This window comes from Rhinolophus ferrumequinum, chromosome 16 (genome assembly GCF_004115265.2).
Source record: "Rhinolophus ferrumequinum isolate MPI-CBG mRhiFer1 chromosome 16, mRhiFer1_v1.p, whole genome shotgun sequence".
In the NCBI taxonomy this organism is placed as follows: Eukaryota; Metazoa; Chordata; class Mammalia; order Chiroptera; family Rhinolophidae; genus Rhinolophus; species Rhinolophus ferrumequinum.
In genome coordinates, this window is record NC_046299.1 from 61,498,090 (window position 1) to 61,511,439 (window position 13,350).

Below are 13,350 nucleotides of genomic sequence, written 5' to 3' on the forward strand. Positions count from 1 at the left end.
CATTTTTGTCTTTAATTTTTATCATCAGAGACATTTTTATTAACTTTTCTAAATGAGATGGAAATGATTCAAACTGGTATTATAATTAATTCTCCCAGCACTTATTGGTAGAAAAACACTGGCAAAACGTTTATGCCAAAAATTACTTTTAAAAAAAGTGCACCTACATTTTTAATGCTACCAAATAGGTTTAAATATAATTTAACTTGCTGATTTACATTTACTTACCTTTAGAAGGCATCTAATTTATAGGTATATGTGTTTTATTCTTAAATATTTCCCAGCTGAAGGCAAGGAACTATAGTTTTCTTAATCTCAGAAGTATTAATCACTAGATATAAAATACTGAAAATCTAAAAATTAAAAGCTGACTCTGACACCTGATATTTTAAAAGGCGTACAAGAAAAACCAAGTCTAAAGACAAACCTGAAGAAATAATAACAGTGCTTTCCTAACAAGTGGAAAGAACACTGGTAGCTGAGTCTGGAGACAAGCGCTGCCCCAGTTAAGCTAGCTCTTTAGAGCTAGGCAAGACCCCTAACTTTGGGAGTTTTCCTTGAAGGCTTCAATTTCCTCATCTATTCAAAAGGGAAACCACTGAGAGATGACTCTGAAGTGTTACTGAAGGAATTATTTATTAGTAAGTGCCTATGGAATGCTTAGTATGCTCAGCTACACAAAGGTCTATGAGATGTCTATGAATGTCAGACTACGTCCTTTTTATAATTGTACAGCATCCCATTGTCTTAATGGGACATTTATTTAGGCTGTTTCTAATTATTTTATCTAATGAACATCCTTCTGACTTAAAAGTAAAAAGTTTGTGTGAACAATCAGTAAGTTTTTAAAAATTACCACTTCAAGTTTTATATATTACTCCCATTTCCCCTAAAATCAGAATCCATGTTGTTTTATAGGCCGCCTTTCATAAATGTTGTGAGCATATCTTGTAAATTTGTTTCAAGTGCACAAAGTAATAAAGAGCCTTATAGAAAGAAGTATTCTCACTAAAAGTTGTATCTAAAAGTTATATAATTAAGTTATATTAGTATAATCTATTCATGCATTCAATTATATAGCATAAACAATCCTACAAATTAATTATTAAAGTACATTACATATTTTTAAACTTCTGAAATACATTTAGACAAAAGCCAATTTAATCAACACAGTTCTGAATAAGAAAAGCAGTCCAAGTTCTCTACTACAGTACTCTAACTTATAAAATAAATGCTTTCCACAGTCTTTCATCATTTAGCTTTCCAACAAATATTCGTAATTGTACCTTCAGAAGAAAGAGCAAGGCTATCTTATCCTAAAATGCAGAACAGCAATTATTTTCAAATGCCTTCCTCCCTCAAACATCTCACCTTCCTCTCAGATAAACCCATTTAACATCTCAAAACTTCAAGTATATAAAGAGAAAAAAAAGTAAATAAAGATGAATTCTAAACTATATATAAAAACACATATACGATACATAAATATCTGTTTATAAACAAATATATTTCTAGCAATGGTTAACAGTTTAGGAATTAATTGGATGAGTGCCAGCTCTGCCATTTACTGGCTGAAATGAGGTCTTAAGAAGTTCAGTTTCTTCACCTGGAAAATGAGAACTAATAAAATCTGTCTCAAGTGCAGGCTGAACAGATAAAAGATAATATACTTAAGGATATTTTGCAGGTTATAGGGCATCACACAAATGCAAATTATCATAGCTATTACTGCTTTGCCATAAGACACATTATATAATTTTTTAAAGATTTTAATTAAAATACAGCTAACATACATTATATTAGCTTCAGGTGTACACCATAGTTATTCAACATTCGCATACCTAAAGAAATGATCACCATGGTAAGTCCAGCAACCATGTGACACTGTACCACGCTATCACAATATTGACTACATCTGCGTACTACAGCCCCATCCATGACTTATTTGTTTTATATGTGGAAATTTGAACCTCTTATTCCCCTTCACCTTTCCCTTTTAAAAAATTTTCAATTACAGTTGACATTCAATATTATTTTACATTAGTTTCAGGTGTACAGCACAATGGTTAGACATTTATATAATTTACGAAGTACTCCCTGACTAGTCTAAGACTTTTCTTAGTGGAATCTAACCTGTAAGTTCATCAATATTTCCTTATGTCCCGTGTCTATCAGCTTCATGCAAGGAATCCAAAACCACTTTACAAGGCCTATTTTTCTTTTTCAAGCTAGAGGGTAAAGACTGGATGTGTAGAAAGTTCTCAGTACAAGGCTTAGCCCAACACCATCTGTAATCAGATACTTAATAAACGCCTTTTAACATCACTAGATTTTAGAATCACTAGTCAATCTTTAGTATATTAGGTAATACATAAGGGAGAAGACAACTACATGGAACTTGGGAGTTTGAGAAGTATGAGCTAAACCAACAACCAGATGTGTAAAAATTTGACAAGTCATAGTATCTCTCTAGCCCTCATTCTGCTTATCTAAAAAGCAGTGAGCCACCTCACATAAAAGATTAATTAAATGTCCTTGATTAATTTAAGGATTCTTAAGTTTGAACGCAAAAAGATGATTCCCCTCAAAAAAAAAAAAAAAAAACCACAGATCAGTACCTGCAGTAACATGAGTATACATAGTTTTATAAAGGAAACTAAACAGGTGGGATGATTTAAAGCTTCCATGAGTGAAGTGAATTCTGAAATATTTAAAAAGTGGCAAGTTTGATGTAAGATCTAACTTCCACAAATTTTGTGAAACTGTATGAAAAAATTGTGCATACATTTTTTCAGGGAGAGTACCTATAGTTTTACCAAGTTTTCAAACACTCTAAAATATATATATTTTTATTGGTTTAAAGGACAAGAGAAGGAGCAAAACATATGCAGGAAATCAGTATGCTGACTGTGGAATTTCAAAATCTTTACAGAAAAAATGGATTATTGAATAAAGGGTACTGGAATATGTGGGAAAAAATAAAGTTCGTTTTTTACCTCAAACATGAAAATATATTCTAGATGACTCAGTGACTTAAACAGGGAAAACAAAACTACATACATATTATATAAAGTAAATTTTTAAAAATGCATTACTCTAGAATGGGGAAGTTCTTTCTCAGATACAAAATCCATAATCTACATTAATTTACATAAAATCTAAAATTTCAGCATGGTAAAAAAATATTTAAGTAAAGTCAAAAGAAACAAAATGTGAAAAATATAATTGCAACTCATATTGCTTTAAAAAGGTCAATTTCCTAAACTTAAAAAGAGCTCCTGCAAGTCCAGATGAATTAAAGACCCACATATGAAGAAAATTACCTCAGGCAGAGGAGGATTTCTTATACAAGATACAAAAGCATTAACCGTAAAGGGGAAGACATTTGATTTCATCAAAATTAAATCTGTCCATTAGAAAACACTAAAGATAACTATTAGATGGGGGGGGGGGGGCGAGATGTGCAAAGAATGCCTGCAACTCCGTAATAAAGATGCCCAATATAAAAATGATCAAAAAACTTGACCAGCCACTTGATAAGAAATGCTATCCAATAAACATGTAAATAAAAATATATTAAAAGGTGCTTATATTCATTAATTAGGAAGATGCAAAATAAAACCATAATGTGTTATCACTATACAACCACCAACAGTCAAACGGAACACATCCTATGACCCAACAACTCCACTTCAAAGTACTTGACATTAAATTGAACTATATGAAACTTCCATTTTTAAAACAATCAAATATTAGCAATTCCACATGGTTCGACATAAGAGAAGCACGCTCAAAGCAACATCATCCCAAAACAATGAAACCTAAATATCATTAACAATATAATCTATGTAGTCTCTTCATACAAAGAAATACTGCAGAGCAATAAAATTAAGTAAAACTACATTTCTTCAGAAGCATATCTTAGTACAACCACTACAAAGAGCAATTTGGTATTATCTTTTAAAATTAAAAATATACATATCAAAAAAATGAATTTACCCTTGAAGCAAGCAGTTTTAAGTTATTAATACAAGTATTTACAAATAACTTTCCATGAGTATAAAACAACATAACAAGGAAACTCACTACAACATCGTTTCCTGGTTTTTGCTTTCATAAACAATACAAATACCTATCAATAAAAAAACTAAACTATTATATAGCCACTACACAGTGGTAAAAAAAAGAACAAGGCAGGTCTACATTATGTACTGCCCTAGGGATGGGGATGACAGAATAGGCTTTTGGACCTCTTGAACTGTATATAGTGTCTGTAAATAGTCTGTTCAAAAACTTAAAATGTAAAAACTGGCAAAGGTACATATAAAGTACCTTAAAGTAGTATTGTAGTTATCTTTTTTGAAGTCCTAATCTATTAAAGAATTACATTTATGTACGAAATACAATGTATGGAACTTGCTTCAAAATAATCCATTGTGGAAAGAGAGTAGGTGGGGATAAAAATAAAACAAGACTGCCTATGAATTAAGGTTTATTGAAGCTGGATACAGATACACAGACGTACACATCTTTATAACGGTATGCTGCTCTGTATACATTAACAATATATATACTTTCTTAACTCTTCTTATAAGAAAGTAAAGATATTTCCTTTCACTTTACACCAAACCCATCATTACACAGATGAGGGAAAAGAGGCCTAGACAGCTAACAGCAAAGATTACCAATTAAACCAATGGCCAAAAGACCTCATAAAAAGACCCATACTGAGTTCTACTGTATTACACTACCTATGGTGGTGGCTGCTAAAAATTTAAATACTAAAGCAGATAAACCATCTTAACCCACATTAATAAAAGAGGTCCAGATGAGAGGTTAAAAGTTCTAATATGTTGGGCAAATGGCAAATGTATATTACATGAAGTGCTGAGAACTAAATTTAAACAAAATCTTCAACTTCTGCTAAGCAGACTGTACAGATGAAGAAGTAGCTTTAGAGACCATAAACATTGAAATAACTGGGGAGAAAAGAGGGTGCCACCATTATATGCAAGGTCCTTTTAAATTAAATATATGAGCAGCTGTCATGAGAAGAGGGACAAACTTATTCAATGTGTAGAAATCATTCAATTCACAGAATTGTGAATTGTGAAAAGGGCTGATGAGCAAGAACATCAAAGATCAATTAGAGCTGTCCAATAAAGGGGTTTGCCTAGGAAAGAGAATGTACTCCCTTGTTACAAGAGAAATATTTGATAAAATGCGACTTGATTAAAATTAATAACTTCTGCTCCACAAAAGACACGGTTAAGAAAATGCAAAGACAAGCCCGACAGACTCAGAGAAAATGTCTGCAGTAAATATCTCTGATAAAAGCCCTGTATCCAGAATATACAATGAACTCTTAAAAGTTCAATGAGAAAATAATCCAATTAAAAATGAGCAAAAAATTTAAACAGACATCACCAAAGAAACTATATCAATTAAGTAGTCATTAGGGAAATGCAAAAGGCTGATTTCCTTAATATAGTAAGAATTCTTACACATCAATAAATCCAACATCCCAGCAGAAAAAGAAACTAGACATAAAAAGGCAATTAACAGAAAAAGAAATAGAAATGAGTAACTTATGAAAAGATACTATATTTCATTCACAAAAGTCAAAGTACATAATGTTATATGTCAATCATATCTCAATAAAGCTGGGGGAAAAAATCAAAGTAAAACAAAGTTGAACTATATATTTATACCTATTCAGCCCTCAGTATGTGCCTAGTACTGTTCTAAATACTTTCCAACAATTAATTCATCTGTTCTCATAGCAACTATATGAGGAAGGTACTATTACAAGTTAATCAGCTTTTATCCACAATTCCAACATCCAAAAAGTTCTGAAACTAAGTTTTCTCATAATACATTCTGAAGCAAAACCTGACTTCATCTAAGGGAGGCTATTTATAGTATGTATCCTACCTACTTAGGATAGTATTTTATTTTTATGAAGAAACATTATCTTTGATTAGAGTGCCGCCTGAGACCTTGACACGGTGTTAATGTAAAATACATACACTTTCTGTATTCCAAACTAATCCTAAATTCCAAAACAAATCTGGCTCTGAAGTTTTCAGGTAAGGAAATGTGAACCTCTATCCCATTTTGTAGATGAGGGACAGTAAACATAAGTCACCGATTAACAGTCACACAGTTATTAAGTAGTGTTTGTCTAAAAAAATAAGGCAACTTAAAAAGAAAACAAAAACAGTGGAAGCCACCCAAAAGTCTGACATCAACAAGGAACTGGTTAAATACATATAGAAATTGACACAACATGCATTCGTTTCTTAAATTAAAAAGGGACAGTGTATAGAAAAAAACTTTTATACATTGACATAGAATTATCCCCAAGATACATTAATTGAAAGAGCAAGGTACAAGCCAGCATGTTACCATTTAGTGAATTTAAATACACATACATATATGTAACTGTTTATATTGCTCGTATGTGACAGCATGTTAAAAAAGCTGAAATAAATAACAATAAATCGTCACTCCAGGAAGAACTGGCATGACTAGGGAATCTTCTAAATAAAAATTTTAACTAAATTTTAAAATAAAGATGACATATTCTAATATGAAAAAAATTAAACCCCCAAAATAAATATTTTTCTACTTTCCAGCTGACAAAGTCCAAAGTTTGATAGGATGAGGGAGGGAAAAAAAAAGTCAACTGGTAGTGGAAAATTTGGCAATGTTAATGGAAAACTTAAATGTATAGGCCCTTTCAATTCCACCTCTAGAAACATCTCTTACCACTATACTGAGACATGATGCTCAAAAACATAAGTAGAAAGATGATCAATGTACCATTTCTTTTAATAGTAAACGACTAGAAACAGCCAAAATTTCCCTAAAGAGACTAAAAAGTAAGGTATATTCATGCAATGGAAAACCAGGAAGCTGCTAAAATAGAACAAGATAGATTTAAAAATATAGTTAAGTGTACATCTTAAAGATCTTTCCTTAAGTGTTTTTAAAAGCACACTACTGTGTGTGTGTGTGTCATGTATTTTACATACACACACATTCGTGTGGTGTCTGTTTTTAAGGATACAAAGATTTGATGCTATACGTATTAAAGACTGTGAAAAATTATATAAGAAATTATTTGTGGCGGCCCAATGGATCCGTTGGTTAGAGCGTGAGCTCGGAACGACAGGGCTGACGGTTCGATTCCCACATGGGCCAGTGAGCTGCGCCCTCCACAACTACATAGAAGGACATCAACTTGGAGCTGATGGGCCCTGGAGAAACACGCTGTTCCCCAATATTCCCCAATAAAAAAATTAAATAAAAAAAAAAAGAAATTATTTGCTTCTGTGAGAGAGAACTTACTTTTTTCATTGTTAACACAAGTATGTAGCTATTTATTAGAGGAACCTAAAAGGCTACAGGAAAAACTGAGGCACATCTTCCTCAGTGGATTGATTTTACTCAGATATGAAAGGTAAAAAGTACTTTAAAAAATGTTAAGCATTTCAACCGATAATTTAAAACATTTTTTATATTTTATAAAGTAAACCTATCAAACACAAATCTTACATGTCATTTTAAAGATAAAACATAAATGTAAAACAACATCAATAATGCTCAACGGGACCCACTACACGGAGCCATTAACTCCATCTCCCCTAAACCACATCAACATAGCCTGCTGAGGCCTTAGTGCCAAATGCCATCGGCCACCCGCACGCCAAGGACATCGTCTGCTCCTGTGGCCTCCTGCTCAAGTTGCCCATCTCTACCCACGAGGAGATCAAGAAACACACCACATACCCCAGCAACTCAACCAGTAGGCCTCCCTTTCAGGTTGGCAACTAACTCCTTACGCCAGAAACACAGGCCCCTCACACCCACAGAGTTACACTAACACCTTCCAACACATATACAGGCACAATTAAGTCTATACATACTCTGGTCCAAAAACAACCAACCAGGGATTACTCTCCCATATTATGAATACCAGCGTATCACTCACCTATCCCTAACATTATTATGCTACATTGCTCCAAATGTGGAGTGTGACCTATAGAGAAATAATGTGATACAATACTGGCTTCTGTGCTTAATAACTGAGTAATTCTAATGTCTAGGTAACAAATCCTCTGCTTGTTAGACGGTTTCCAATTATTACTTTCCAAAATAGAAACTGCTATAAAAAAACACTTTTCATTAATTTTGTCAATATGGTTTCTCTATATGGGAGAGTGCCAAAAAAATGTACACATTTTAAGAGATGTTATCTATGTATTACTTTTCCAAGTTCAATTGAATTACGGTAGCAATGTGTACTATGACATTCACTCAAAAGATGGCGTTAATCAAATGAATGCTAGTTCCATTCATTGTATTATAATTTTAATACAGTTTCTTTCTTTCTTAAAATGTATATACATTGTTAATACATGTATTTACATGTACTAAAAAAAAAATAAGAATAGATTTATGCCAAAGCCTTTTCTTATGCTAGCAATGATATTCATCCACATACACATGAATTGATTTTTCCAGAAAGCCCCACCCATGTCATAAGAGGTACATTCCAATAAATCTGCCTTTAAAATATATAGCATTCATATTTGACTAATTATGCACTAACAATTGTGGCATAACAATCTAGAAGAATTTGTAAACACTTAAGAGCATTCTAATCACATAAAATTCTTAAGTTTAAATTTATATATATTTTTGTACAAAGAATTATGAAAAGCATAACCATTAAAAGACTAATCATAAATACAGAGGGTTCCAAAAAAATGTATACACATTTTAAGAAAGGAAAAATCCGCATTGGCCATAAAATGGTGGCGTGAGGTGAGCCTCTTGAAATATCCTCTGGAATTTCCAACAAATTGAACTGTAACTCCACAAAGTTATAGTTGTTCAGCAGACGGGCAAGATGAAGAGGCTCACTACTGAATTCACCTAAAGGTGGGCGAATGACGCGAGCAGGGGAGGAGGGAAGGTAGAAGTGTGGAGACAGAATCACACGGGTGCAGGATGCAGACGTAGCTCAGTGCTCCGAGCTTGCTGCATCCCAGAACTACCGCAGCTGCAGGAAAGGGAATAACTCGGATTGCTAGGGCTCTGCTTATGGCCCACAGGGCTGAGGGGGCAACATATAACACAGCTGAACCCAATGCTCATGGCAGAGACCTCAGAGAAAAGACTCAGGGAAGAAGGCTGAAAACGGTGGTTTAAGCCCTCACTGCCGAGCACAGAACGGAAGCCTTAGGCACTGAGACTAGCTACCCCCTCCCTACCCTCCCAGAGCTCGCCCCACCCCCACCTGCCCGGTGCTGGAAGCGGAACAGTAGCACTGTCAAATCAAAAGAACAGAATATTTGCTGTTCTGAGAACTGTGGACCGTACACACAGATTCCCAGTCCAACTAGTTTTGGCAAAGAGGAGGGAGCTGTGGAAGCAGGACCGGCTGTGGTGGTGGTGGCCGCCATTGCTCTGGGCCACCTCTCACAACTCACCCCGCCCCGGGCCCCACCTATCTGGGCGGATCCCTGCAGGAGTAAACAGTACTGCTGAAACACACGAGCTCTGAATCTGGTGCAGGAAGAGCTTTGGAACTTCAAAAGCTCTCCGCATACCCACACGGACACTGCGCCCTGTGACCCAGGAGAACTATTAACAGAGGAGAAGCCCATCTCCCAGGGAATCCCCACATTGTGTGAGAAGCTGGAATAGTGCAGAGAAAACATAGCACTACCGTGTGAGAGGAAAAAAAAGGCTGCAGCTGAACAGAAAATAAAACATTCTACAAACAAGTACTGGAAAACAAAAGAAAGACCTCTTCCTATCAACCTGTTGCAGAACCCACTCCTGTAGATGTCTAGAAAGAGAAATAATAAATCGTTAATTGCCATGAATAACCAAGGCAACAAGACAGCTCAGAAAGTAAAAAGTCTCCAGAAAATGAACTTAAAAATATGGAAATATGTAACTTAAATGACAGAGAATTCAAGATTGCAGTTCTAAAAAAATTCAACGAGATACAAAAAAACACAGACAAGCAATTTAATGAACCCAGAAACACAATCAAAGAACAAAAGGAACATTTTACCAAAGAGACTGAAATTTTGGGCATACCAGATGGGGAAGGAATGGAGAAAGGAATAGAGACTACATTCAAAAAAATAGTCGATAAGGGGACGCGGCCTGCACCGTCGGCTGTGGAAACGCGGCCCGCATCTGCGGCGGTGGAAACACGGACGGCATCCGCAGCTGCAGAGACGCAGGGGATCCCAGGACGGAACAGAGAACACAAAAGCCAGGAGGGCCCAGCTTAAAATGCACAAGATTCAACATATCCAGAGGCCAACTCCAGACCAAACCAGAGTACTACCAGGTGTGACCTACAAGTTACACCCAGAGGGAATTCTCTACAGGCACAAGAGCCCATAGAGGCCAAACCACATTTAAGTTGTCAACCCTCATGCAACAGAACACCCTGCGGTGGGCAGAGCCAAGTATCACAACTAGTCAGCCTAGGAGTTAACCCCACCTACTCACAAGAGAAAAGCAATTAAAGATCTTCTTTAACAGGACAATATACACAACACAAGAGTCACCTTTGGAGCACAGGCAGAGGAGAAGAACGAAGTAGTTCAAGTCAAATATAAAGAACACATACTACGTAAGATAACCCAGCAAGAACTAAGAACTCTAGGGGATCTACCTAACACATCAAAGCGAATACAGAGAATCAGCCAGAATGGGGAAACAAAGAAACACGTCCCAAATAAAAGAACAGAAGAAACCTCCAGAAGTGGGACCAAATGAAACAGAGGTAACCAACCTATCAGAGACAGAGTTCAGAACACTGATGATAAGAATGTTTAAGGAGCTTAGAGACAATATAAAGAGGGATGTAGAAATCATAACGAACAACCAGTTAGGACTAAAGAACACAACTACCAAAATAAAGAACTCACTTGAAGGAATTAACAGCAAGTTAGATGAAGCAGAGGATCGAATCAGCGACTTAGAAGACAAATTAGCAAAGATCACCCAAACAGAACAGAAAGAAAAAAGAATAAAAAACAATGAGGATGGCTTAAGAGACCTCTGGGATAACATCAAGTACAACAACATGCGCATCATAGGAATACCAGAAGGTGGAGAGAGGGAGCAAGGGATTGATAACATATTTGAAGTAATAATGTCCGAAAACTTCCCCAACCTGATGAAGGAAACCAACATACAAGTCCAGGAAGTGCAGAGAGTTCCAACCAGGATAAACCCAAACAGGTCCACACCAAGACACATTATACTTAAAATGGCAAAGGTGAAAAACAAAGAGAGAATCCTAAAAGCAGCAAGAGAAACACAGAGGATTACATACAAGGGAACTCCCATAACACTATCAAATGACTTTTCCACAGAAACATTGAAGGCCAGGAGGGAGTGGCAGGAGATACTCAAAATGATGGAAAACAAAGCCCTACAACCTAGATTGCTTTATCCAGCAAGGCTATCATTTAAAGTTGATGGAGAGATAAAGAGCTTCCCAGAAAAGAATAAGCTAAAGGAATTTATTACCACCAAGCCAGCATTGCAAGAAATACTAAAAGGACTTCTGTAAGTAAAAGAAAGATGAAAACAATCTAACTACAAATTTAAAAATGGCAATAACTATGTACCTATCAATAATCACTTTAAATGTAAACGGATTAAATGCTCCAATCAAGAGACATAGGGTGGCTGAGTGGATAAGAAAGCAAGACCCTTGTATATGCTGTATACTAAAGACTCACCTCAGATCAAAAGACACACACAGGCTGAAAGTGAAGGGCTGGAGTAAGATATTTCATGCAAATGGAAATGAGAAAAAAGCTGGAGTTGCAATACTTGTATCTGACAAAATAGACTTTAAAATGAAGAACATATTAAAAGACAAAGATGGGCACTATATAATAATAAAGGGATCGATCTGACAAGAGGACATAACCCTAGTAAACATCTATGCACCCAACATAGGAGCACCTAAATATGTAAAACAGATATTGACTGACATAAAGACAGAGATCAACAGTAACACTATCATAGTAGGGGACTTCAACACACCTCTGACAACAAGGGACAGGTCTTCCAGACAGAAAATCAATATGGAAACAACAGCCTTAAATGATACATTGGACCACTTGGATTTAATCGATATTTTCAGAGCATTTCACCCCAATGCTACAACATACACGTTCTTCTCAAGCACACATGGGACATTTTCCAAGACAGACCATATGTTAGGCCACAAAACAAGCCTTGATAAATTTAAGAAAATTGAAATACCAATTGTCTTCTTTGACCACAGTGCTATGAAATTAGAAATGAACTACAGGAAAGAAACTGGAAGACACTCCAATTCATGGAGGCTGAATAACATGTTACTAAATAATGAATGGGTCAAGCAGGAGATTAAGGAAGAAATCAAAAGATATCTCGAGACAAATGAAAATGAAAACACGACGACCCAAAATCTATGGGATGCCTCGAAAGCAGTCCTAAGAGGGAAATTGATAGCATTGCAGGCCTACCTAAAGAAACAAGAAATATCACTAATCAACAGTTTATCTTCACACTTAAGGGATCTGGAAAAAGAATAGCAAAATAAGCCCAAAGGGAGCACAAGGAAGGAGATAATAAATACCAGAGCAGAAATAAATGAAATAGAAACCAGAAAAACAATACAAAAGATCCATGAATCCAAAAGTTGGTTTTTAGAGAAGATAAACAAAATTGACAAACCTTTAGCCAGACTCATTAAAAAAAAAGAGAGGACCCAAATTAATAAAATCAGAAATGAAAGAGGAGAAGTGACAACAGACACTGCAGAAATACAAAAAATTTTAAGAAATTACTATGAGCAACTATATGCCAACAAATTTGACAATCTGGAAGAAATGGACAGTTTTCTAGAGGCGTACAACCTTCCAAGAATAACTCAAGAAGGAACAGAAAACCTGAATAGACTGATTACCACCACGGAAATTGAATCAGTAATCAACAATCTCCCAACAAACAAAAGCCCTGGACCAGATGGCTTTACAGGTGAATTTTACAAAACGTTCAAAAAAGAATTATCACCTATTCTCCACAAGCTCTTCCATTAAATCCAGAAGGAGGGAAGACTCCCAAACACTTTTTACGAAGCCACTATCACCCTGATCCCAAAATCAGACAAAGACACCACAAAAAAAGAAAACTACAGGCTGATATTGCTAATGAACATAGATGCAAAAATCCTCAACAAAATATTAGCGAACAGAATTCAGCAATACATTAAAAACATCATACAACATGATCAAGTGGGATTCATCCCTG

At 35.5% G+C, this 13,350-nt stretch overlaps 1 protein-coding gene across 2 annotated transcripts in view; it reads right to left on the reverse strand.

Annotated features, from left to right (window-relative positions):
* The window catches only part of WAPL (WAPL cohesin release factor), an 83,434-nt gene that overhangs the window by 49,643 nt on the left and 20,441 nt on the right, over positions 1–13,350 (reverse strand). The gene's annotated exons all lie outside the window — the stretch shown is intronic.